Below are 24727 nucleotides of genomic sequence, written 5' to 3' on the forward strand. Positions count from 1 at the left end.
CTACGTGCTGTATTCAGCAGGCATGGAGGAAAGACCTTGTCATGGTTCCACAGCTTACAATTCCCAGGACTGTGCTAATGCTTTTCTTCTTCATATTGCTGAAAAGGTTATTTATTGCTAATGCTGACATGAGCACTAAAGCCAGACTTTACATCTCAGATGAGTATTGCTATTCTTCATGCAGAGTCAGATTCCAGATTATTCCTCTTTGCAGCACCATTTGTAGATGCTTACAGACACAAAAATGACTATGGTCAGACATGAAAGAAACACTTGTAAGTTTAATGTACTTTTATTCTTTTCCCACCCCCACAGCTCTCAGTGAAATCTGAACCATCCTAGAACAGCTACAGCAATATGCGTGGGTGTGCAACTATACCTACTAATGGCATTGTACATGTTTCAAGGGGAAGCATTAATATGAATTAGTAGAGCTGTCATGGGTTTAATTTCTTTAACATGACATGAATTGAAAGTGCTTCTGATGAGGAAAGATAGTAGGTAAATACCATGAAGCCTCTATGTTTCTACCTAAGGGCACTTAAGATGGATACTGCCACTATTCCTTTAGGTAGGGTAATCCTTGTTACCATAGTACTTGTGTGCCTTGCAGTCTTTAGCTTCACAATAAACTCTTTTGATGCTAGGCACCATTGTGAAACTATTGCTTCATTTTATGTTTGGGGACATAAGGACAAAGCTACCAGCACCAAATCCACTGAAGGACTGAGACATCTTATAAGATACTGGGCTCCTAAATGCAACCTGTAAGCCTCAAAACAGCAGCCATCCTGGTGTAAGGATTTAATGTCCAAATATGTGTAGACATGAGACCTTCAGATGTTTAATCTCCTACAGTTCTACTTAAGGAAAAGACCAGCAGTGCCTAAGGCTTGACATAATTGAACAGCTCAATATTGAGCATATCTAAATTTTGTTCACATAGGTAATTTCTCTGCTAGTGAAAGAACCTTTTCGAGCTGATATATTCAGAAAATTGACAAATAAACAGATCATTCTTTATATTTAAACACCTTCTGAAGAGCAGTATAATGATGGTGGTGGTGCCCCACTTATTGTAAAAAGGCAATATTAAAGCCATCTGACAGGGTGAGAAGAGTCAGGATCAGTTGTCTCTCACTTCACTGTCTTTCACCCCTGCTTGAGAGAACTACAAGCTGTATGACCCACTTCACAAGTGAAGGCTATTCTGAGCTGTGCAGTCGTGGGAGACATCTCATAATCTTAATACTAGAGTGTTTTTCCTTTCTGTGGATTATCGAAAGATTTATGTGGGATGAGGAGATGGCCTAAGAATGATTATCTCTTAGGAAGAGTGTCCTCATTCCACTTCCAGCTCCAAAGACCATTTCTGTATTTCAGTGAATGATCACAGGGTAATATGAGGCTCTTGAAGCACAAAATGGAATTCAGAAGTTCTGCATTCAAGTGATGCCCCTGTTTCCTGGATTAGATGAAAAGTCTGCTGAACTCTAGTCCCCCACATCTTGGGAGAGCTATTGTGTATAGAAAAAGGAGGGGCAGCACTATCACCTTTGCTGGCAGAAACGCATGTATTTTAAAGAAAGAAAAGGAGCTAGTCCTATTTTCAGCATTTTCCTGTTGCCATCCATAAGTAAATCCCTGGACACAATGCAATTACCACCGTCATCCATATTCCAAGATCCCAGAGTCTGCAGCTCGGAGGGAGCCCAGTCACCCAAACCAGCACGGTGAATTACATTGCAGCAGAAGCTGCAGGAAATAAGTATTCAACAGTGACAAAACTCTGAACCCAACTTCATTGTGAATACTACTCTTTTTATTATTTTTCAGTCATTTGTCATTCATTTTACATAGAAGTGATCTGACAAGACAAATCTTTTAAATATATGAAGAAATTCTACTGCGAAAATAATAATTACATTTTTTTAAAAAATCCTGTGTATGGTTTTATTGCATCCTATTCTGTCATATTTACTCACAAAATTAACTTCCAATCAGACTTGTTATTCTAATCTTTCAAACTATATTTTTCATGTTAAAAATGCATTCTATCATAGAAAAAATGTTTTAAAACAGCGAACAACATTATATGATTATCATCCATGCATCCCTCTGCCTTATTCAGACAAAATAGCATGAGTTGAAAAGTAAAGGTATCAGAGCAAGAAAAAATCATGACTGCATCAATTATAAAAATGTCTAAAATGTTAAAAATGTGCTCACTACATAACCTATTGATTCAAGAAAATGTTTAAGCATTAAGGAGAAGTACTTGCATAGCTAGACTCAAATATGATTTGTACTGCTGGAAAGCTTTCTAAGGAGTATTAACATTGCATTGCTAATCCTGAGAAGACTACAAAACTCAGAATCCAAGATCTGTTTTATTGCTGCTGGAGGACTGAGTATTGCCAGATTGAAGCTCAAGGCAATGTAATAAGCCAGTGTGAGGGGAACCATTGTTATTTTTTCATGTGAGATGTTTGAGGTTATTCGGTGTCTTGATGATGGATTAATGAGCAACTATATGAGGAAATTGTTTTCGTTCTTTCTCAAAGCTTGATAGTCGGGCATCAGTCTGATACCAGTTCACTTGGGCAGGGAATGTTGCTCAGTGTTTCTTAGAGATGTTATTATGGTGCAGTTGGGAACTGACTGCACAGAAGATACAGTAATTTGCACAATTTTTAAGTGGACGTGAACTCCAACATTGTCTAAAGACTACTGACACCACAATGGGTGAATGAAAAATGATTCTGAATGCTTCTGAGTGCTAAACTTTGGCCTCACTGTAATTATACTTGCCGTTGCTGAGACATAAACATCTTTGCTGTATGTCTTTTTATTTGATCCCCGTACTGCTGCTTTCATATCCGACTATTCAGTGTTCATCTGTAGTTGTACCTGCTGGTAACACGGTAGCTACTGGATTGCAATGAAACTGTAAGATGCTCCAGTTCAGAGCCTTGCTAATGCTGACAACTGATTTAGCATTGCAAGCTACCTCAACAGTGCTGGGCTGTTTTTTGTTCAGAGATTTCAGTAGGGAGTTATTTTAAGAGATATATTTCTTTTGTTGGGGTAAAAAAGCACAGTTTGTCTTAATTATCCCTGACGTTTCAAACCGCATACCAGGAGCTTCCTTCAGGGACAGAAACAAACCAGTCTCCTCCAGAAATCAAGTGTGAAATGAATAAATAGGGCTCTGGCTGCTCTAATGGCACACTGCGGTTAGTATTTTTACTATGGGGGAAGATATTATCTCGATTGTTTCTTTTTATCTCTGAGGAAATTCAGGGTATTGATAGGTGAAATATTGTGGACAATTAAGAAAGGAAAAAAAGCCTGTCTAAAAAAGCAATATTTGGTAGGTACTTGGTTGCCTGGTATATTCATTCTGAGCTAAGTTTTTCTCAGAGGACAGGGAAGGAACTGAGCAGCTCTGCATCATGAATGGAGGCTGCTGTTCTTTCTATCTGCAGTCTGTTGAATGCATTAGCAATTGGATGGTACCATTCATCGATTTATACCGATTTCTGTACAGTTTTTTTAATAGTTTTCATTTTGACAGTATGTATTTTAATGAAAGATCTAGTTGGGGAACTATGTCATGTCCCTGTGCAACATCCCAAAATCTTGCAGAGATTCTTGATCATGGAAAGGGAAATGATTTTACTGAAGGAGATTGTTATACAAAATAACATATATATAATTATCTAGGAGATCAATATACGAAATGCAGAAGTTTTTAAAAGTAAAGCTAAAAGTCTCTCTTCATTGAATTTTGATTACTAAAGATCATGTCCTGAAGTACAGGGCTCTTTCACTTGGTTAATAATTCCTATGTTTTGTGATAGATACTTGCTTTCATTGAAACACAATGAGCCAGCTAAAAAAAAACCAAACCAACAAACAAAACATTATTTTTTGAAATGTTTTTCTGAGCTTGTGAAGCTGAAAGCCTATCAGAGGGACTGCTGCTTTGCTTCTGCTACTCGCAGAGGTTTTTGATATGAAGGCAGAACTAAGCTGAAATCATAGCATACAGGTTTTGCTAATCAGATCCTTGACAATGCAGTCAGGACTCAGGCCCATGGTACTAAGGGTAATCTAGCATCTTTCTTTCTTTTACTCAGAGTCTAAAACTGCCCCTAGAATTTGTGTAAAATCAACTCCTATTTACAAATAAGCAAGGCATTTCCTTGAATTATTATTCATGAATTCTATTTTCTGGTGATTCGTGGGCACAAAACATCTTTAAGAAGTGGCCAGCTGAAGATTCAAGTAAAAAGTGGGTTCTCTTTTGCACACAGAGAGTTTACCAGTGCAGAGAGCTGAAATGAGCAGCTCTGTCTAGACTTCATGCAATTTCTGACAAGGCTTGTGGTACAATCTGCCAAAGGAGATTGGTGAGGGCAGAATGCTGCTATGCTTCAGAGAACTGTAACTGTTGGAGTTGAGACCTTCCTCTGCTGAAAGGAAATCTGAAGCCCATGCCAACTTGAACAAATTCTCAGATTCAAGGCTTTCAGTGTATCTTCTCCTATGAGCATTAAATTCGGTTAGCTAATTCTATAGCCACAGTTTACTGACAGGGTTTAATGATGATACCAAAATCACTAGTAGAGATTTGTGAGAGGACGCAGGAAAGAGTCATGCAGAAAATCCATACCCTGCTATGACTCAAGGTAACAGACTGAAATTCAGACAAACTCCCTGAAGGTATTGTATGCTAACGTTGTACCCAAACCAATGCATGCACATCTGAATTCTAAACTCATGGGAGTATTCGAGCACTCCTAACCCCAAATAATAGAAAAGATTATCAGATGCAGTTGGTGTGAAATGAATAAAATGCAAAAGAGTGCCTAGCTTTGAAAGGTCTTTGCCTAAAGACAGAATTTTAAGAACAGGTATTCATTTGTAACTGGGATAGATATAAGCTTAAGTTCCCTAAATACCAAAATATTTTCAGGGTCACTCAAAAAGTTTTATCTTTTGGTAACATCACCATCAACAGGATTCTAATAGAAAAAGGGTTTTAGGGACTAGAGCGCCACTTCCGAGTAGTGTTTTATAAGCAGTATCTTACAAAACCTTAATTTACAAAACCTTCCACTATAGTTCTGTCATTACAATTTGTCACTAGGATTATTGTTGTCCTGCTGATACAGATAGTTTGAATTTATAACTCCTTTGCATACCTCTTGAAAACTGGCTATAGTAAGACTTAAATGGACTGATTTTCATTTTGCTGATCTCACAATGTTTTTGATTCCCATATGGTGTTAGATACAGGGCAGAAGTGAAAATGGACTTATCGGTCACCACCTTGTCTCAAACACAAAGCAGCATAAAATTAAATCCCGTATTCTATATTACAAAATTTTGACAATGACCGCTATTAAAATGTTTTTTGCTACTGTCAGGGCACCGGGCACTGCAGTTTAGATGTGCTCATGTAGCTGCATAGAAGATTCATTATGTATCTACTTATTGTACATATCTCAATCTCTATAGAAATACCACAAAATGGTAATGCTGCTCTGTGCTAGAAGATTACTAAAGGATATTATAGAATTTTGTAGAATAGAAAAATTTTTAATTACCTTATTAATCAAACTAGTGGGATCACTACCTTACTTCCATTGGCAGTAAAGTCAAATAACATTTTATTTATTTTGACCTTACACATTACTGAACACTGAGCAGATAAAAAGAAAATAAATGATATTTTTGAAATGGCAAAATAACACCATGGTGAATTCTGAAGTGGCATAGAAAAGAAAGCTAATATCAGCCATGAGCTATACTGTCTAATATTATATTAGCTAAGAAATAGCAAATTTATGATTATTTTGTGAAGTCTAAGATGCTTTTAGAAAACCCTGGAAAAATTTATATTTCTCTTATCTCTTGATTTTTGTAATTGATCTATTATTGCTAAACAAATCCAGTTGTATTTCTCTGCCATATATTCCAAGATACTATTTCAAAATTTTACTTATGGCTGTCTTTTTTTTTCCATTTCAGAGTACCTACATGTGGCATATTTCATTGTGTGAGGGAGGAGTTCAACAAACTTAAATTTTTGAATTCTGAAAAAACATGTGATATGTCATTACAAATCATGATGACTGAAACCAATGAGAATTCATTTGAAGTTATTCAAACTCAGTTGGGGGAGATTTTACTTTTGGAGAACATAATAACTATAGAAAATATAAAATCTTGCTCAGTTAAGTCTGTTCAAATGGTTGCAAAGATACGGTTCTAAAACCTACATGAAACACAGCATAAGAACTATGTTATATACTGCTTGAATGATGTTGACTCCTCTTGAGATATAAAAGGATTTTAAAGCAAGCATAACTTTGTTCAGCAAGATGCCTTGCTCCTTAGAAGCAGTAAATACATATTTTTACTGTGGTCACTAAACCTACACTCCATATAGGCACAATCTCCATTAAATCTCTTCTCATACTGTTTGGTTTTAGGAAACATACCATAGTGTGCTTGTTGATTTCGTCCTGATCATTATTTACTAAGCTACAATACACAAAAAGTTACAACTGAAAGGCAGATTAATAATTCATACCTCTATTATAAAAATCCGTAAATTGTATTCCAAGCAATGAGCTGCATCTGTTACCTAAAAATAAGAAGACAGGCACAGCATGGTAACAATTTAGAATATGGAGCATTGCACGGCAGGAAAGTTCCCATTGAGATGACTTTGGCTTAGATGAAAGTCCTAGCTGTCTACCTTCTTTGATTGAACAGTTTCATTTTTTAAAGTAAACACTACTGTATATTCTCTGAATATTGCCAATCTCCAAGAATGTCAATAATATGTTCCAACAAAGCCAAGCTGAAAAGGAGAGGTTAGGCTGAGGGTACAGCACATATCGTCTTATAAAAATTAAGGGACATTTCTTCAGGAAACAGTCTGTTTCTGATATATAAGAAATATATAACCCTGGAGACTAAGGTTATTTATAATGTACTATGTTGCGAAAAAAGTAATAATTTGTACCAACTTTGGATAAAACAAAAATTGCATTAAGTTACTTTGACAATCGCTCTCATTTTAAAGACTAAAACTAGAACTCACAATATAATCTTAATTTTTTCTCCAGTGTGGCAGGATTGTGGGCTACAGTAATAACTGATGAAATCTAACAGGATCATTCCAATTTTCAGAGACTTTTGTCCCAGGAAAATGGTAGTACTTTCACAGCCAGTGCTGAAAAGAAATACATTCTGCCCTGATGTTTTATGTACTATATCCCATTGTAGTAAATCAGTGACATTTTGTCTTTCTTGATATTTTGTCCTTGATGCAAACTTAATTTGCAAAGTTTCCAATAATTTTTATGGAAAAGTCACATCCAACATGCTTCAACATTTTCTTTAGACCTGATTTTCAGAAGATAAGTTGAAACTAACTACTGAGCTCCTTCTCTATATGACCCTGGGTACAGTTATGTGATAATAATGTTTCTCAGCAATTTCATATTCTTCATTATTTGAGTGCCATACAAGGTGCAATAGACCTTAAGTATACAAAAAATCTGGCCACTCGTTTCACACACTGAGTGCTCCACATTGATGGAAGTTTCTCTTAAATTCTCAGTTACTCATCTGGAAAAAGATAACAGTGATATATATTTACACAGAAATTTTACAAAAATAAATCCATTAATAACTACTAACTGTTGTGATGGTGTAATATCATCATGTAGAGCCTGATGTTTTGGGGAAATCTGAAATGTAGAAGACTTATTTTAGACTCTGTCTGGCTAAAGATACAATGGAATCAAGATGGTCTTCCATTCAGAGTTCTCTCTGAAACAAGCAATAGTATATACTGGAAAGCTGCTTCTCCTTCCACTGAAGTGTAAAAAAAATAAAAAATAAAAATAAACCTCCTGGTCACTGGGGGTCACCTCCTGGTCATTTTATGAGGACTAAGGGTGAGAGTATGGGGTTGAACTCCTTAAGAAAGGCAGAAAAAGGTGGTGTTTCTGGAGTCTGCTTAAGGCTGCACCCTGCCTAAGGGTGCACAGAAATGCAAGATTCCTAACCCATTTCCCCCAAACTTCTGTAGTTGTAATGCAGACATCACCTGCAGAATTTTTATTCAACCACTAGAGAAAAAGAAGATTTAGATTTAAGTGAACCAGAAGGGATTTCATTTTTAATTTCATGAGGTTAAAAAATGTGTTGTACTGTGTTTTTTTACTAAAATAAAGATGTTAAATAAAAATTTTTGGGAGGGCAAAAGATCAATAATGTGTAGATCTAATAAAATGCATCACTTTAAGCTGCAAGAGTATGACTGGCTCATATAACAGTATTCCAGGTCTTTTTAGAGAGACTTCCTTATAAAGCTGTTTGCTCCTGGTTGACTAGCCCAGAAGACCTCTAGTAATCTAGTCCCGCAAACCAGAATAGAGTCCAAAGAAATGTCTGTCCTTGGACAGATGCATGAGGGGAATACATTTTAGATCAGTGTACCCAATGACTGTCTCTGTTACAGAAAATGTTACACTTTAGGCCTGAAACACACTTTTCATGACTTATTCAGTAAGGCAAGGCTGCAAAGTCAATTGTATTGATAACTTAAAGGCAATAATGAGAGGTCCTGTAGCTCTTTCTGCTTCAGTTACAGTGACTATATGATTATAGTACTGTGAGTTTCTTTAAAATATATTTTTGTACCTAGAACACTGATTACTGAAGTTTTACATGATGTGAATTTACAGTAATTGTCAGAGTTTTGATAAAGACTATCGCATCCACCTTCTAGATTAAAAGGGCACAATTATCTTATTTGCTTGTACAGACCATAAGATGAGAACAAAGAACAAAGTCCACACTGGTGGTATAAATCTTCCCCTTGAGCTGTGTTGAAACCTGGCAGCTGTGCATTGAGGGAAAAAGTGTTCTTACAGCATCTCCTTTTAGTCATTGGCTCGCTTCTGCCGTCTGGGCTTGTAGGTGGGGAGGAGAAGGGGTGAGCTAAGCCAAGATGCTTTGAGCTTCATTTTCTCATTCCTTTGCAGAGTGGGAACTGCAGAACAATAACAGTGCTATTAGCAGGCAAAAGTCAAATAGTCCCTCTGGAACCCTTAGAATGGTCTCTCCTACAATTAACTCATAAAGCCAGTTCTGGATGGCCTCAGCCAACTTCTTTTCTAATATGTTTTCTTCAAAGGAGATTAAGCAATTAGTCCTTGTTATGTATTAATCATGTGCAATAAAATTAAATTAAAAATTAAGCTTGAAGGAAAATAATAGCTGGAGGTTGTGAACCTAGATAGAAAGATCACAATTTATTCTGCTTAAGCATAAGAAGATACCCAATCAAAGCAGTGCTGTCTTTTAAAAAGGCAGAAAGCTTATGATATTCTGCATTTCAGCTTGAAACATATCTTTAGACTAAGTAGCAAAGTTTTGATAAGATGATTTTGTTCCCTAACAAGCATAGATTTGAAATACATGAAACTCTAGGAACTGCAATAAGAATATAAAGGTCCTATTCTATACCTTATGATTCATATAAGCCCTTACTTTTTTAAACAAAATTACTTGGGATTACTTGCCTAAGAATGTGTTAAGTACATCCACTCCAGGGCTTTAACTAGGGAGAAGCAGGTAATCTTGTTTGTATTCCAAATGATTTCTCTTGCTTTGTGGTGGACTACATTTTCGAACATTTTTATGAACAGTAATGGTAACTTCATAATCTTTATCTCTTTTTTTGTATTATTTATTATGCTGATAACAAAAGAAAATATTCTCTTTTGACTCGCTAACATCTTTTGACAGCTTCTCCTCTCCATAAAAATGCATGTTGGAACTGAATGCTTCTTGGTATCATTCCAAAGAATTTTTAGTCACAAAGAGATAAGTTAAAATACATTAATTTTTGAATTAGTCTGCAATAGTAGCTTACATTATAAAAAGTTTGAGTTCTTTTGCATTATTGTACTCTGTTCATAGGATATAGCAAATAATCTACATTCTTATTTGTGACTAAAGGTCTTGTTCAGAAGAATGTTAGCTTCAGGTCATCTTCTTCACAGAAAGTTCTTCAATATATTTGTCTTTCAGGAGACATCTGTGTTTCATAGCCCCTGCTTCCAAAGTTATTTACATTTTGACAGTAAATCCAGACATTGTGATCTAGCCCACAGGAAGGGACAGTTTCTTAGTGCTGTTATGCCCTGAGATTGGATGTTACAGGACTGGTAAGAAATGGTAAATTTTGCCGCACAGATGGGTCAAAGTTGGCCTGTACCATTCCCAGCTATTTATGCTACTTACGTTAAAGAAAGAGGCAGCAGTGCAAGAGGTGGTTTAAGCTCACTGATAGAAAGAATGACTGGGATATAACTCTCTCTTTATGATGTCTTTTGTTTCTCTCCATTTGTGTGAAGTCAGTGTTATGAGAAAAGAAGATCTGATGCAAAGCCTTTTAATTCCCTCCCATTTTTAAATGGAAGAATACCAAGACAAAATATTCTGCAAATACATTAGTGGCAGCTATAATCTGTGAAATCCTTCACAATGTCATATTGAAAGAAACTATAAAACGATTCTACACATTGTAGAGTGTGTGACCAGGTCAATGGTTAGCTTTAATAGGCATATAAATTTACCATCATTTTGATTTCATTTTCCTTTATTTCTATATAAACATATCCTCTCTTTCTTTATAAGCAGATGGTTATAAGATCTCCTGGGCAAGACTTTTGTCTTAGTGGTGCATAGCAACCAATGCAGCTGATCCTGAATAGGCTCTGGAAAAAGGGATAAAATATCTATCATAATTCCAAAAACTGTTTATTAATAATAAATGCTTATTCTATTAATTCCTAGAATTAGTTTTAGCAACAAAATTGTTCCTGTAACTACAAAGACTTTTAACCTGTCCAAATAGAATGCAAATAAATTGTCACAAACTAGGAGGCAGGTAGTAGGATTTTGAAAGGGTGATTTTTTCTATGTTTGGAAAATATGCTTTTTCCTCTTATATATTCTTCAACAGCTTCCTTTTGGCATTGTGCACTTCTCTGTAGAGGAATACAACGTAACTTGGGTTTTTGGCTTCATAGCTTCTTAGTTTTATTATTAAACTTTATTATTCTAACACAGAAGCTGTTTAAATACTGTGATTGGACAGAATTTTACTTTTCATTTGCTTTGAATCATATTTATGTTTAAAAGCATCCAATAAGCTAAGTCAGACATTCTTGTATAAATAATAAAAATATTGCACACGCTATTTTTTAATTAAAGTAAGCCAGTGTTAAATATTTCTTCTTCAATATCTATCACGGCAACAGGACATGATTATGAAAAAATTTCTGAATTATTGCTTCATCAAAATGAGGGAGAAAATGATCAGACATGTATATTATAGAGGAATAAACAGATGAATTATTTGCAGCAAATGGTTTGTTGGTGGAATCAAGCCCAGTTCTATTTTATTGTACACAAACAGAACATAATTTTCATTCATTTTCTCATTAAAAAAAAAACGGCATGCCAATATTTCAACATATGGATTACTTGTTAAAAGGCCAACTGTCTGTGCTTCCATGGAATTTTTTCATGCAGCTTATCATAGGGCATTTTCAAAATCTAAGATGGGTTGTTTGGTATTTTCTTGTATATGACTTGTAACTCACATTGCTTTGGTTTCAGCTGTAATTTCATCATTGCCGTGCTCAGCCTACTGGACTGATAAACAGTTTTGGTCATTAAACATTAAGAATTTTCAAGGATTTTTTGTTAAATTAATTAATACCAAATGGTCAACATCGTAGCAGTGATCTGCTCCTGTTAGTGTTGCCCGCTTCTGAATATTTTTTCATTGCATTCTAATATTCCACATCCCAAAGGAGGATTAGCCTATACATCCTTATTATGTTGCTTGTATCAGTAATGTATACTTCAGTAGGAGCTCCAGGTGCCCAGCGACACTGAAAATCAGGCAATTAGTGTCTGTGTTATGATAGTGAGACCTGATTAGCCTCTGCCTTGTGAACACCCTCTTTGACCTGAGAGAATTATTTTCATATCGTTTATTGCTGTAGTTTAATTCCCAGTTTCAGCTGGGGAACTGTTTGGAGACGCCGCTTTCTTTTTTCCAGTACATGAGTTGATATTTTAAGTAAGCCTTACATGAATTATTAATATGAGATCATATTATAAAGAGAACGCAGACCCTGAGAAGTACAGAGGTCTTTCTCTGCTCACTTGTGGAGAAGGGGCAACCCTTTTAAACTGAAGTGAGACAAGAGCAGAGGTTAGCAAGAGAAGGTGAATGGACACCATGATACACAAAAAGAAGGAAAAGGAGGAGAATGAGAAAAGGGAGAAGCAGAAGCATGATAAGAACTCATTTATTTAGGAAAAAGGGACAAGGAGTGCAACTGCTTGAGGAAGAAAGGACCAAAGATTTCACAGAAGTTTTTTACCCAGTGTTGACAGACTATGGCAAACATGAGCAAAGTGGTCCCTTCTCCTCAGTACTGCAGAAACAGCTGGAGAGGTTTCTGGAAGAAAAGAGGAAGGTTGCTGGGTGCAGATTCACTAAATTAGTTTCAGTTTCACATACAGGACAGAAGAGCAAGCAGGTCTCATTGACTAAACCAGTGCGCCTGTCACCTGAGTCTGTGTTTCTGTACAACCAGTGGCATTCTTCCTGAGGACAAAAGAAAGCGGCTGAAGGAAATCTCATATAACCATTCTCCATACCTAATTGTCTGTCTCCTTTTCTATTTTTTTTTTCCTCGATAGTGTTTTAGTATGAAACGCTGATATGGATCTCCATGCTTACGTGTTGTTTTATTAGCTCATTTTTTTTTTCTGACAATTTTTTTACAACTTTATAGCCATACTGGCAACAGTAATAGCACTTGGTTTTCACTGATATTCTAGTTTTTACTTACAGCTATTTAAGGGGGGAGAAGACTCTGTTATTCTAAGACACAGAGCAGCTGCCAGATGAATAAAAAGCATGGATTACATGTACAGATTTTCATACAGTGCAAATTCAGTCCTGCCATCAACACTGTGACTTCACCGTGCCTCACTGTGCTGTGAGAGCAAGATTTTATGAACTTTAAGTTCATAACTTATACAGTAATTCTGCAAGTGAAAATAGGTTGCGTTGCCATGTGGCTGTGTCTCATCTGTTAAGAAGAACAGCATTGTAGCTAGAGCTGCAGTCTTCTGTCTAGCCTGACTCTGCTTTTGCTGAAGTCTGTAGAAATGTTCCTGTTTCCTTCAGTGAGAGCAGTTTTGTCAGCACTTTCTGAAAATCATATGCTGAGTGCACAACTACCCATTAGCTTGTATTTGAAAGTATAAATTTTGGTGGAAAATAAAAATCCCAGCACTGTAGTAGCACCCTCTAAAATATTGCATTTGGCACACACTGTCTCCATAGACAGCATGTAACTTTTTCAAATTATTATTATTTTGAATTATATTAAAAGGGGAAACGGGTGACTCCCCAGGAAGTCACCTGAGCATTAACTGTAAATTAAATGTGACTTCTGTAAATTCACTGGCTTTCAGATACTTTCTACAACTGGCATGAAAATTAAAATTCCAGAGATGCAACATTGTAGAAGAGAAATCAGGAGAGTTCTTGCAAACATGTTCAATAACACTGAAATCAAACCAGCTATCTTTGGATTACCACATCTCACACATGTTACCACATGTTTTCTTAAAATGTTAAAGGTTTTTTTTAAAAATATTGTATTTAATATTAAATATAATCTTTTAGTCCTTTAACCTCTAAACTGATTTTTGGTGTTAATGATGTGCACTGTAAGAATCTAATAGTAGTCTTTATAGAAACTATACATGAACATTAATTTTATAGTAATAAATTAGATTGAGAGGGTTTTTTTTTCAGCATAAGTTTCTACTTCCAGGCTCAAGATTGTGACAGTCTTATTGCTATCATATACTGAAACCTACACAGAAAACATTTTGAGCAATTACAACCCATGCCTTCCCAGACTTTGTACAACTCCCAGCCTTGCTAAACTCATAAGCCGAAAGAAACTTCTTGTGGCCACCATCCACCATGATGAAACTGAAGATTTATGATTCCTGCATATACATGTTCCAATATATAATATACTTTATCCAGTTCATTAAAAGATTTCTAGAAACTACTGTGATGGAATCTATCAAATACTGTGCATCAGAATGAAACCACACATGAGAGACATCCAGAAGCCACTTCGTTTTACCTCCCAGTCCTGGAAGTCCCAAGGGAGATCTACAAAATATGTTCAAAAGACAAGCCTGGGAACTAATTCATAACTCACTGGACATTAAAAGTCATAGACTATGGTGGGAACAGTGGTTATTTTTTTCCCATTTAGAGATGACCTCTTCAGGTTCTGCAAGAACTAACAAATTTGTTACTTCTTCTTACTAATCCACCAGCTCTGGTGGTATAAGACAGGTCTAGTATAAGAAAATAAAGTCTTATTAGCACTATTTAGCATGATCAGGTTAAATTTAGAACTTTTGTTCTTTACTCATAAAATTTCTTCTTTACTTATAAGACTTACAAGATTTCCTGCTATCTTGCAAGTTTGCTGCTTTTATTAAAAATCCAAAGTACTTGTATGCACAGAAAACCTTTTTTCACAAAATATATCAGCATTCTAGCAAAACAAAAAACAGGTTTTTATATGAAGTGCAGCAGGCTCACAAATTTCATCTCAGGTTTAAACTGAGCCACATTAACCATTGGTCACGTATCTGGCTCTACTCCAGTTTGGATGGTGGCGGGACAGTCTCTTTTAGGACTTGGAAAAACAACTAGGCTGCTGTGCAATGAACTGAGGGCCTGATTCCTGCTGACAGGTCTACATAAGGTTGCATCCCAACAGACTGGAGACTATATTTCTTTATTTAAACCCTGCCTCTTGTCTTTTACATCTTTCAGTTTTGAGGGATGAGCAAGAGATAGAAGAAATTCCTCAAAATGCCTGTTTGCCACACTGTGAGCCGTCTTCAGAAAGGATTCAGGTCTTGTCTTCTGTGACCCAGCTCCTAAGCACAGACCCTCTGTCTGCCACTTCTTCATGGAAGTGAAGCCCCCAGAAATCAGAAATAGTGCTGACCCTCAACAGATCCCCAAATGCCTCTATCAGAAATCCAGGTCCAGGCCTGACGCTACCTTTAAGAGGGTTGTGAAGGAAACAGCATATAACAGATGTATAACCATAAACATCAAACTCTGAATCTTCCTTCCTCCTTATTTAGTAATTTAAGAGAGCCCCCTATGCAGAATGAATTCTCCATATAGTATTTTGGTGGAGCTTCCTCTGAATTCCTGTTCGAAGAATCTTTTCCTGTGTTTTCTGTATTTTGCGTCATCTATATTTTGGATGTAAATGTACCATTCCTTTTACTTTTTCTGATCTCTCTTTATTTCCATTGATAGGAAAGTCTTTCTGTATTCTTATATTATTCTTCCTAAACCTTCCTCTCTGCCTTTTTGACCCTTCTCTAATGCCCTTGTTCTAATATCTGACTTCTTTAATTAATTTTCCATTATTCTAACATCCTTTTCTGCAGGCATAAGGGAAAAAAACTTAGCCTTTGGCTATTACTTTCTCCTACTCTATTCCCTCAGCAACAGAAAATGATATCTTGCATCATTATATTATGCTTAGGACATTTTTATTAGATCGACATTAGCAGAAAGTTAAAAAAAAAAAGGACTTTCATACAAAAAGCTCCGTAATATCAAACAGAATTCATTGCATTATACAACAGAGCTTACAACCATTCAGTCTGCATATTGAAGGATAGACAAGACAGAAATTCAGTGGGGCAGTACAGGAAAAGGAGAAAAGAAAAAGCAGCTATGTATATGTTCCCTTTAATTTTCTTTGCTTACCATTCAGTACTGTCACGTTCATAATGGCTTTGAATAATACAAGGCCCCACAAATCATCAAGCAAGAGCAAAAGCTAGTCCTTTTTGTGGCTCTTTCCTCTTTAAGTAAATATTAAGCAGGCATTATGGTTTTCTTGTGGTTATAATACAAACACCAACAGGATCAGGTAATAAATAGACACATCTCCCACTGAACAATGCCGTAGAGGCACAGCTTTGTACTTCAATGCTTGTGACTGCCAGTGGACTTAGTAATAAGAGTCCCAGTGTTTTGCCTACTGAAACAGGCATAAGAAAAATAATGAAGTCAAATATCAAATATCCCTTCTGTCTACTCTTCTAGAAAGCCTCGAACAGCATATTGCATCTGTTTTCCCCCTGGGTGCTTGAGTGAGGAAGAAGATTACTTTTCTTTTTTCATAGATCACAGTATCTTATCCCTGTTATTTCTAATAGCTAGAAATAGATAGCCTGCTCTTTTTTTTATCCCATTCAAAACATACCTAGAGAGTTAGAAGTGCTACCTAATATAGATATCTAAAAGACGAATTGCTCTCTGCAGCATTTTACCTCTTTTTATTGATAATAGAGGGAATCTAGATGTTTAAAGTAAACTGCATACTTGTCTTTAAGGCAGGTAGTCTTGAGATGTCTGAATCCATGCTAAATATTCAGTACTGTTTGACATTTTATATGTGTGATTGAGAAACTAACGTGTTTATCTGAAGAGCAAATTAAGCTGTCATGTGTCAATTTTTCAAACGCGGACGTCTAACTAAGGGGATAACTCCTATCTGTCCTATCTGTTCAAGGGAGCTTACTCATGGGATCGTAAGGAGGAAATGTAAATATTCTGATGATTTATTATCATATTCCTGAAATAGGGAAATAAATAGGATATGAGGAATGTTATCTCCATCTGATGCATTAAGGAGCAAGCCCATACAATGATACACAGAAGCTTTATTAAAAATTCATTAGACTGTAAAGTCTCTCATTTTGTAATCAGAATTAAGTAGTTTTCTAATGTCATTAGCTGAAAGTCAATTTAAACCAGTATCAGCAGTTGCAACACACTCTGCAATGCTAAATTAAATACAACAAATGTTTTCCACTTATTTTTTATTGGAAATATTAACATTTCATTTTATGAATCAAAATCACATTGCAGTGCTTTCTCTAACCAGTAACTTTATTGTGCATTTATTTAGTAGTCACATATGCATTGGTCCCAAAAGTCAAAGGAGTTTCTGGAACAGAAATCCAATGATCATGTTTACTGATTGATCTGTAGAATATTGAAAGCACCTTTGACCGTGGAAAAGATCATCAGGTGGACAGCTTCATCCTCTTAGATAGACAGTTCAACATGATTTTAACACTGTGGAAATGAAGCAAACTCCAACAAAAGACTATAGAATAAAGAAAAGGCAACCTAAAAAATAACTTTCAATATAAAATAATCTATTCATTGTGAAGCTATGGGTCTTTGGACAAGTCGTTTCCTCTGCCTTTGATTTGCATCTCTGTTAAGGCACTAAGTGTGATCTCAGTAGTTTTTCATTAAGGAAAATAAATCTTTTTGCCCGAAAAAAAAAAAATCCTTTTACTGACGTCATCTGTATCATATTTTAAAAATACATAGGAAACAATGCATGTGTTATAACAACATTTTAGTCTGAGAAATAATAAGTACTTGGGTTCTATTAAATTAAGAACTTGAATAAGGGCCTAATTTTCAGGGAAAAAGAAAATGGATACTAATAGATACATTCTAAAGAAATTAATCTTTCTTAAGGAGCTCAGGCAAGGTATCAAAAAATTACCAATAATTTCAAAAAAATCATTTAGCTGATTTGCATATATCTCAGTAGAATTAAACAAGCTTATACATCAGGTGTAACTCATTTGCCAATAAGGAAAATGCAGTTATTGAGTGTTAAAAAATGTATATACTTTATACTATATATTTCTACTATATTCAAAATGTATGGTGATACAATATATCTTTTGGAGACAGGATTTCAGTACTAGGAAGGGGCCTCACACTGCACCAGAATTCTTGGCAGACTGTTTCTATGTAAAAGTGCTGTATTAGGTTTTCTTCAAAGCATTCATTGACTACTCTTGGACACACAGATTGACAAATTTTCTGTACATTTGCTCTAAAATGGCTTCCATTGGATATAGTCATCATTCTGCATTGTAGACCTGTCCGTCTAAAGTAGTGAGACCCATTCCCTTTAGAAAGTATTCAGTCTTTCATACTTGAAAGCCACTGAAGTCTTCAAGGAAGCTACCGTTGACTTTTATATACCATGTATCCTTGCCTTTCAGAGGTTAAAAATAAAAAGAGAATCTGGAGCTTCTTCCTCAAGCTGGAAATGGATTAGTTTGTTTTCGAGGCATAGGGATTGTTTTTTCTTTTGTGTATACAAAAGGCATCACCTCCACTTCCATTGGATTTTTGCTCTAGCAGTTTTTCTTTTGAACAGGAGCAGCAGTGTCATAGAGGACTTGGCATCAGATGCAGTATTTAACAACAAATATTTAAGATGTGCGTAATAAAGCAGACCTTCGCATAAAAGGACCTTTATCTATTCTAGTCATCTGTTGTACTAAAAATCATTTCCAAAGGCAACAGTTTTGGAGGGGCTACCTCCAGATTAAACCATTCCACAGTCAACACTTCATGATTGTCATCAGCCAAGTGTCTGGAATATGCTTGCAGTGAAATGATCAGACCAAATTGAATTTAAAAGCTCACAAAACAAGCCCTTCTGGCACGAGCTATAAGCTGCATGGGGAGATCAGGAAGGAAAAAAAGAGTAGGACAGAAAAATTGCAGAAGATTAGCTGCTTCCAGAAGACTAAAATGCCAGAGTAAACAACTGAGAATAGCTCCTCTGGAGCTTCCCTTCCAAGAGAAGAAAGCTGCAATTTCTCTTTCAAGACTCTTATACAACAAAGTCCCATACCCTCGTGTTGCCACTAATCTGTTATCTGTTGCACATACAGCAACAGCTGCCATAGCACCTAGCTGTGTCCTCATCATCATCCCATCATCTCTCAATGGCCAAAAGTTTAGCAAATCCAGCTATTGCCTGGGTCAGCAGGGGAGGAGGGAATTCACTGCTTCATTACTTCACTTCATCAGGTAACAGAACTGCTACTGCTGCGGGTAGATAATGGCTTGATGGAGGCCCTTCTAAGAAACTCATTCCTTTTCTCCATCTTTAGCCAAAAAACATGAAAAATAGGAAAACAAAATGAGAAAGTTACTCAGCTGCTCTAATGAAGATTTTAGAAGAGAAGGTATTAGAGAAAGCTAACTATCATTTTATATTCATACTCATCACCCTTTAAATGCACTCATCCGAAAGCAGTTCTAGGGCTTGGACAGCTATGAACTACAATACCAAATCTTTTGACATGTTCTCATATAACTGTTAACATCACTGTAGGAAAGTCACTGCTAGGGACACCATTTCGTCTTGGATTTGGCAGTAGTTTACATTCATTTTGTGGTGATACAGGTGCCAACAGAGAATTAGGCTTTACAGTATTGAAAGCCAGCACCCCTGAGGTCTTGAGAAAACCATCATGTTCACACTCTCGATTGAGTTCTGGCCTTCCTGTTACTATAAATCTGAATATCAGTGATCACAGTGCCACAAAAATCCATTATTGGATTAATGTAAAATACCAGCATTGGGTAAACTAGCTTTTGACTATCTAATCATATGCAATTTTTCTATAAACTATTTCTAAAAACAAGGATGAAACAGAGTAATAAAAATACAGATTATACTTACTGAGAATTGCTTATGAAAACCTCAAAACACAGTCACCAAATCAGGTGTTGCATGCTGGAAAATGCAAGATGGAAGTGTGACAAGAAATAATCTGTGCAATGATATCCAGTTGGAAGGTGATTCTTGGATTTACTGCAGGTTTAAAAGAGAAAATTTACAACTATAGACAGGCAACAATTTAAACAGAAATATTAGAGACCATCAAAAATAAAATGTATAATTAAAAGGTGTGCGCTCGCGAGATATTTTCATTAAAATTTTCATCACCTATGGATTTTAAAAGTAGTTACAAAATCATTCATAGGGAGAGGTCCTGAATTAACAGGAACATTTCAAAAGATAATCTGGAAGATACTTATAAGACCCATTTTGAATTCAGTCTATTGTGGATTCAACTGCAAGGGGGCTGAGTCAAGAGATTCAAGGAGACTCAAGATTCTTTTTATGCAAGTTCTGCCTATCCAGGTCTTTGTTTCTGTCCTGCATCCCTATCTCTCTTTTTTAATCATGCTGTAATTTTCAAGTGCTGAAATGCCAGAGAACTTGTGCTTTTTGAACATTGACTTCATTGATTGCTCTAGATCAAGGCCCTCTTCTCAGAGATAGGACCTGGAGCCTAATCAATATTTAGCTTTACGGGGCATTTTAAAGATGTTAGTGTATAAAGCTTAGTTTATATAAATTGTTAAAAGGTTATACTTTGGGACTGAGTATGCTTTATGTTGGGGCAAGAACCATATTGTTGCAGCCTTAAGGACAGATACTGTGATACTTTAGGACAACAATGCATTTTGGTCACGCATTTCTGATCCTGAGAATCTATATGGTCTTAAACACTCCTTTCCTCATAGATAATTTAAATGTTTGCACTACTTCATTTTTATTTTCTGTAATACCTCCTCTACTATCCGTTCTAACTTTACAGTGAAAGTATTTATCAGATTCAATGAAAGTAATGACTACATTTTTTTCTTTGCCATTCTGATATTTAAATTGTTTTCCTGTGCAGTCTTTGAATATTAAGATGGAAATTTCCTACAACAAAAACAATAAGTAACATTCTGTTTTTTAAAAGCCGTATTTCAACACACTAAATCATGACAATATAAATAATTTTTTTTATGGTTGGTGGGTTTTCATGTCTATTGTAAGACAGATGCATCTCAGAGCATATTAAAAAACAGAATGACCTATTTTTATTCCTTCTTGATGGAATTATCCAGCCATAAAAGATGAATTTCTGTGGTTTACCATTTCATTCTAGTGATTATTACCAACACAGTGAAGTGGTAAATACAAATGCTAATTTCAACATACTTTCAAAGCAAATTTTTAACGTTTGATAGGCTGTCATAGTATTTTAAATTAAAATGCAAGATAGTGTAAAACTCATTTTGTTTACAAACAAAAAAATCATAACACAAATGCAAAAGATGATGAAGCATAAATCTTAGCAAACTACAGTAAGAATAAAAACCTGATGAGAAAGTGAGGTAATATTGAGAAAATACCAAGTTAAAACAGTTGTGGGAGAAATGGGAAAAGAATGCTGAAATCAAAATCTTTGTAGCTTTATGGGGGATGGAAAACAGCTTTTAAGCAGTCAATAGTACCCACTTTAACTTTTGAACATGTGTTAAAAGGTAGAGAAATATGCCAGTAAACCAAAATAATAGCAATTAGAGCTTCTTGTCTTCATATTTTAACTGTTTATCGCATTTCTTATGTTCAATTCTACTCTTTGTGTTGCAATTAAATCTACAAATAATTTACAGTTACAGACAGTTAGAAAAAAAACACAGAAAATCACAGATTTAAAAGTTCTAGAAGAACAGCTACATCTATTAATTGTAAATCCCTTTATTTCTATACATTTTTCTATTTTTATAACCATTTTTTTTTCTATTTGGTCTTTTTCCATATATCTGTATGTCAGGAAATCCTTTCATGAGTATATGTATTTCATATCACATGTACAATTTATAAAAGTACAAATTGATCAGGTTCTAAAGGGAAGCATCTCCCTTTATTTAGCATTTTGAAAGGCAATGTATTTCAAAACAGAAAATTATTTCTAAATTTAAATTATTGTTTTATTTACAATATTATGCCAAAGACCAATTTTGCAGTTATATATAAATTCACATATACTTATGTGGACAGTTATACATTGCACATCTGTATCAGAATTTGTAGACATCGACTATAATTACGATAGTCCAGAGTCAGCTGGTTGCTCTAGTTCTTACTTTTTCTTTTGTGAAATAGGAAATCTTTCCAAACTGTTAAAACTTTTTCAATGTTATTACACATACTATATATGTGCATAGATATCATTTTTATAAAAATATGTTTTAAAAAAATCTGTTTTATTTTACATTTATTTTTACTGAATGCACTTATTCAGAGAAACCAGCTAACTGTGAACACTTAGCCTTTTGGAAAATAGCCTCTGATGATGAGGATATCAGGCTCAGGAGTCATCAGTCTTCCCAGTATCATTAAATGAACAAGCAGAACAATGGCCAGTTTTCCTAAAACCTGGGAACAAACTATTCAAATTTTTCATGTTTATCCCTATCAACTAAGTTTATTTTTGTATTTTTCTGTTTTTCATTTAGGTGTACTTGCTGTTATAATAGTATCAGGCAGAGTTTTTTAAGAACCTCCTGAAAAAGGTGTTTTTTGTTTTTGTTTTCCATTTTGACAGATCTATTGACTACAACAACAACAACAACAACAAAAATCAGAGGTTGGACCTGTATCTATCTATTGCCTCATGAAAAAAGTTCTCTCTTTTTCTGGAAGTTTTACTCTTCATGTAGGAGACACTGGCAATTCAGGAGAATTGTCCTTGGCCGAAATCCTTCCCACCTTCTGCTGAGTTTCTTCTGTGTGAGGGTGTTTTTTTGCATGGCTGTTTGTGGGCAGCTGTCTAAGCCAGGTTAAATATTTTGTATAGCTTTTTGGTTTTAGACTTTTATGCAGTAGATACTTATTGGTCAATACACAGATTTCCTTTGCATTTTAGTACCATTTTAGAGAAACATTTTTAGTATCATTTAGAGAAACATTTTAGTATCACAGAGCACGTGCAGGGCAGGAGAAAATCTTTCTTTTCCCAGATAATCTTTCCTTTCACTCTGCTTTCCATTTGTCTTGTGCTTCCTCCTCCTCACCACCATGCCATTCTGTTAATGTGACAGGGCTCCTCAGCTATGGCTGGGTGAGAAAACAACATATGGAGAAAGATCTAGGAAAAAAAGTGATCTTAAAGTTACCTTTGCAGCAGTGTGATGCTGGCAGCATTTAGGCTACTCTGGGATGCACCCGGTTGCCTGTTGTTCAAAGGAGAAAATCTAGTATCCAGGAATCAGAGGCCCATAGCAACAGCCACTGGAAGAGGGATGTTATACATTCTTTATTCCAGAGGAATAACCAGCAAAGCTCAAAGGATTTCCAGCTGTGCTCTGTCTAGAATAACAGAGAGTTTGAGCTTAAGAAAGCTCATTTGATTTTGCTCGTTGATTTTCATGTGTATTTTAGCATAATAAGGTTCACAAACTCCGATATTTGCAAAAAGAAGTGAAAATTAAAATGTTTTGAAAATAATGATGTCATTCTTGAATCTGAATGAGCACTTGCTGGTTTCTCCCTGGCAGAGCAAAACCACCTGTGCACTACTTACATCCCACCAGTGACCTTAATGATACATAAACTTAACACCAATCATTCCATTTTCCGTGGGCAGGAAAGCTGACTTAAGCAGCTTGCTTTCTCCCCTTGCCGCTAATTTCCATCCGGCTGTCTTCCCATCAGCTGTGCTGATAATAGTGCTACAAAAAGAATGGAGGTGCATTAAATAATACAAGCTCACTCACTAGGCCCTTCTGGAGGGAGACTGAGTGGTTGCGTGCTGGAGCCACTCATATCACTTCCACTTCCATAGGAAATATTAGGGAGCAAAGGTCATGTGCTAACTGAGTGCAAACTGCAGCTCTGAGCATTTGCTAGAATTTTAAAAGGAATTTTAAGAAATGCAAAGCAAAACATATATTTGCTTTAGACTTGGTCATTCTCCTGTGTGGAAGATGCTCAGGCCTAGATGCACCAAGGAGCTCAAGCTGCAATATAGACACAGTAGGTAGCTAAATTTGTTAAGTCTCTTTAGACAAGCCCTAATTGTGACACCTCATGTGACACCTAGAGTTTGTGATTACTAAATATTTGAATACTGAGAACATGATGAACTAATATGTGCTGGACATATATCTGCAACACTAAGAAAATTAGTGGAGATAGATAGTCCAATGATGAAGAGTCTATAGATTGATACAGCATCTGAAACAGATATTCAAACTGAATTGCCAGTCTCATTATAAATTAGTCTTTCAATCAGATACAATCAACGTTAGTAGAAGATTGCACTCTTTATGTATTGAATAAACTCATAATTTTTAATTTCCAGTGGTATTAATCTGGCAGTTGTCACTGGGGGTAAATCTAAAGCAAAAATGATTTAAGTAAATGCCTTTGAAAAGTACAAGATTTTTTTTTCTCTCTCTGTATGAATTCCCTGTGACATAAGCCTCAGCTTATTCCCTTCAACCTTGTCAGTTTTCATCACTGTTAAATCTCAGCAGAAACTATGGTTTTAATCAAAACCAAACAAGCTCTACAGTTAAAAACGTGCTTTTTTTTCCCCCTTTGTTTTTAAAGAGCTTGTAAACCTTTAAAAATATAGTGTATAATACCGTTCTTGGATAGCATTTCAAAACAGTGTTATAAATTAGTGTGGGGTTCCAGGAACATTCACATTAGTTGAAATGTGTTCATTATAATTGTGATTATTGCCATAAATACCAAAGGAATTAATAAGCATTAGGACACCATTTTAAAGTGTTCTTCATTATCATCAGTATTGTTAGTAAAATTTCATGACGATGATAATTGCT

This window comes from Tinamus guttatus, unplaced genomic scaffold, assembly GCF_059628265.1.
Source record: "Tinamus guttatus ecotype Peru unplaced genomic scaffold, ASM5962826v1 Tinamus_guttatus_pri_ptg000213l, whole genome shotgun sequence".
Lineage (NCBI taxonomy): Eukaryota > Metazoa > Chordata > Aves > Tinamiformes > Tinamidae > Tinamus > Tinamus guttatus.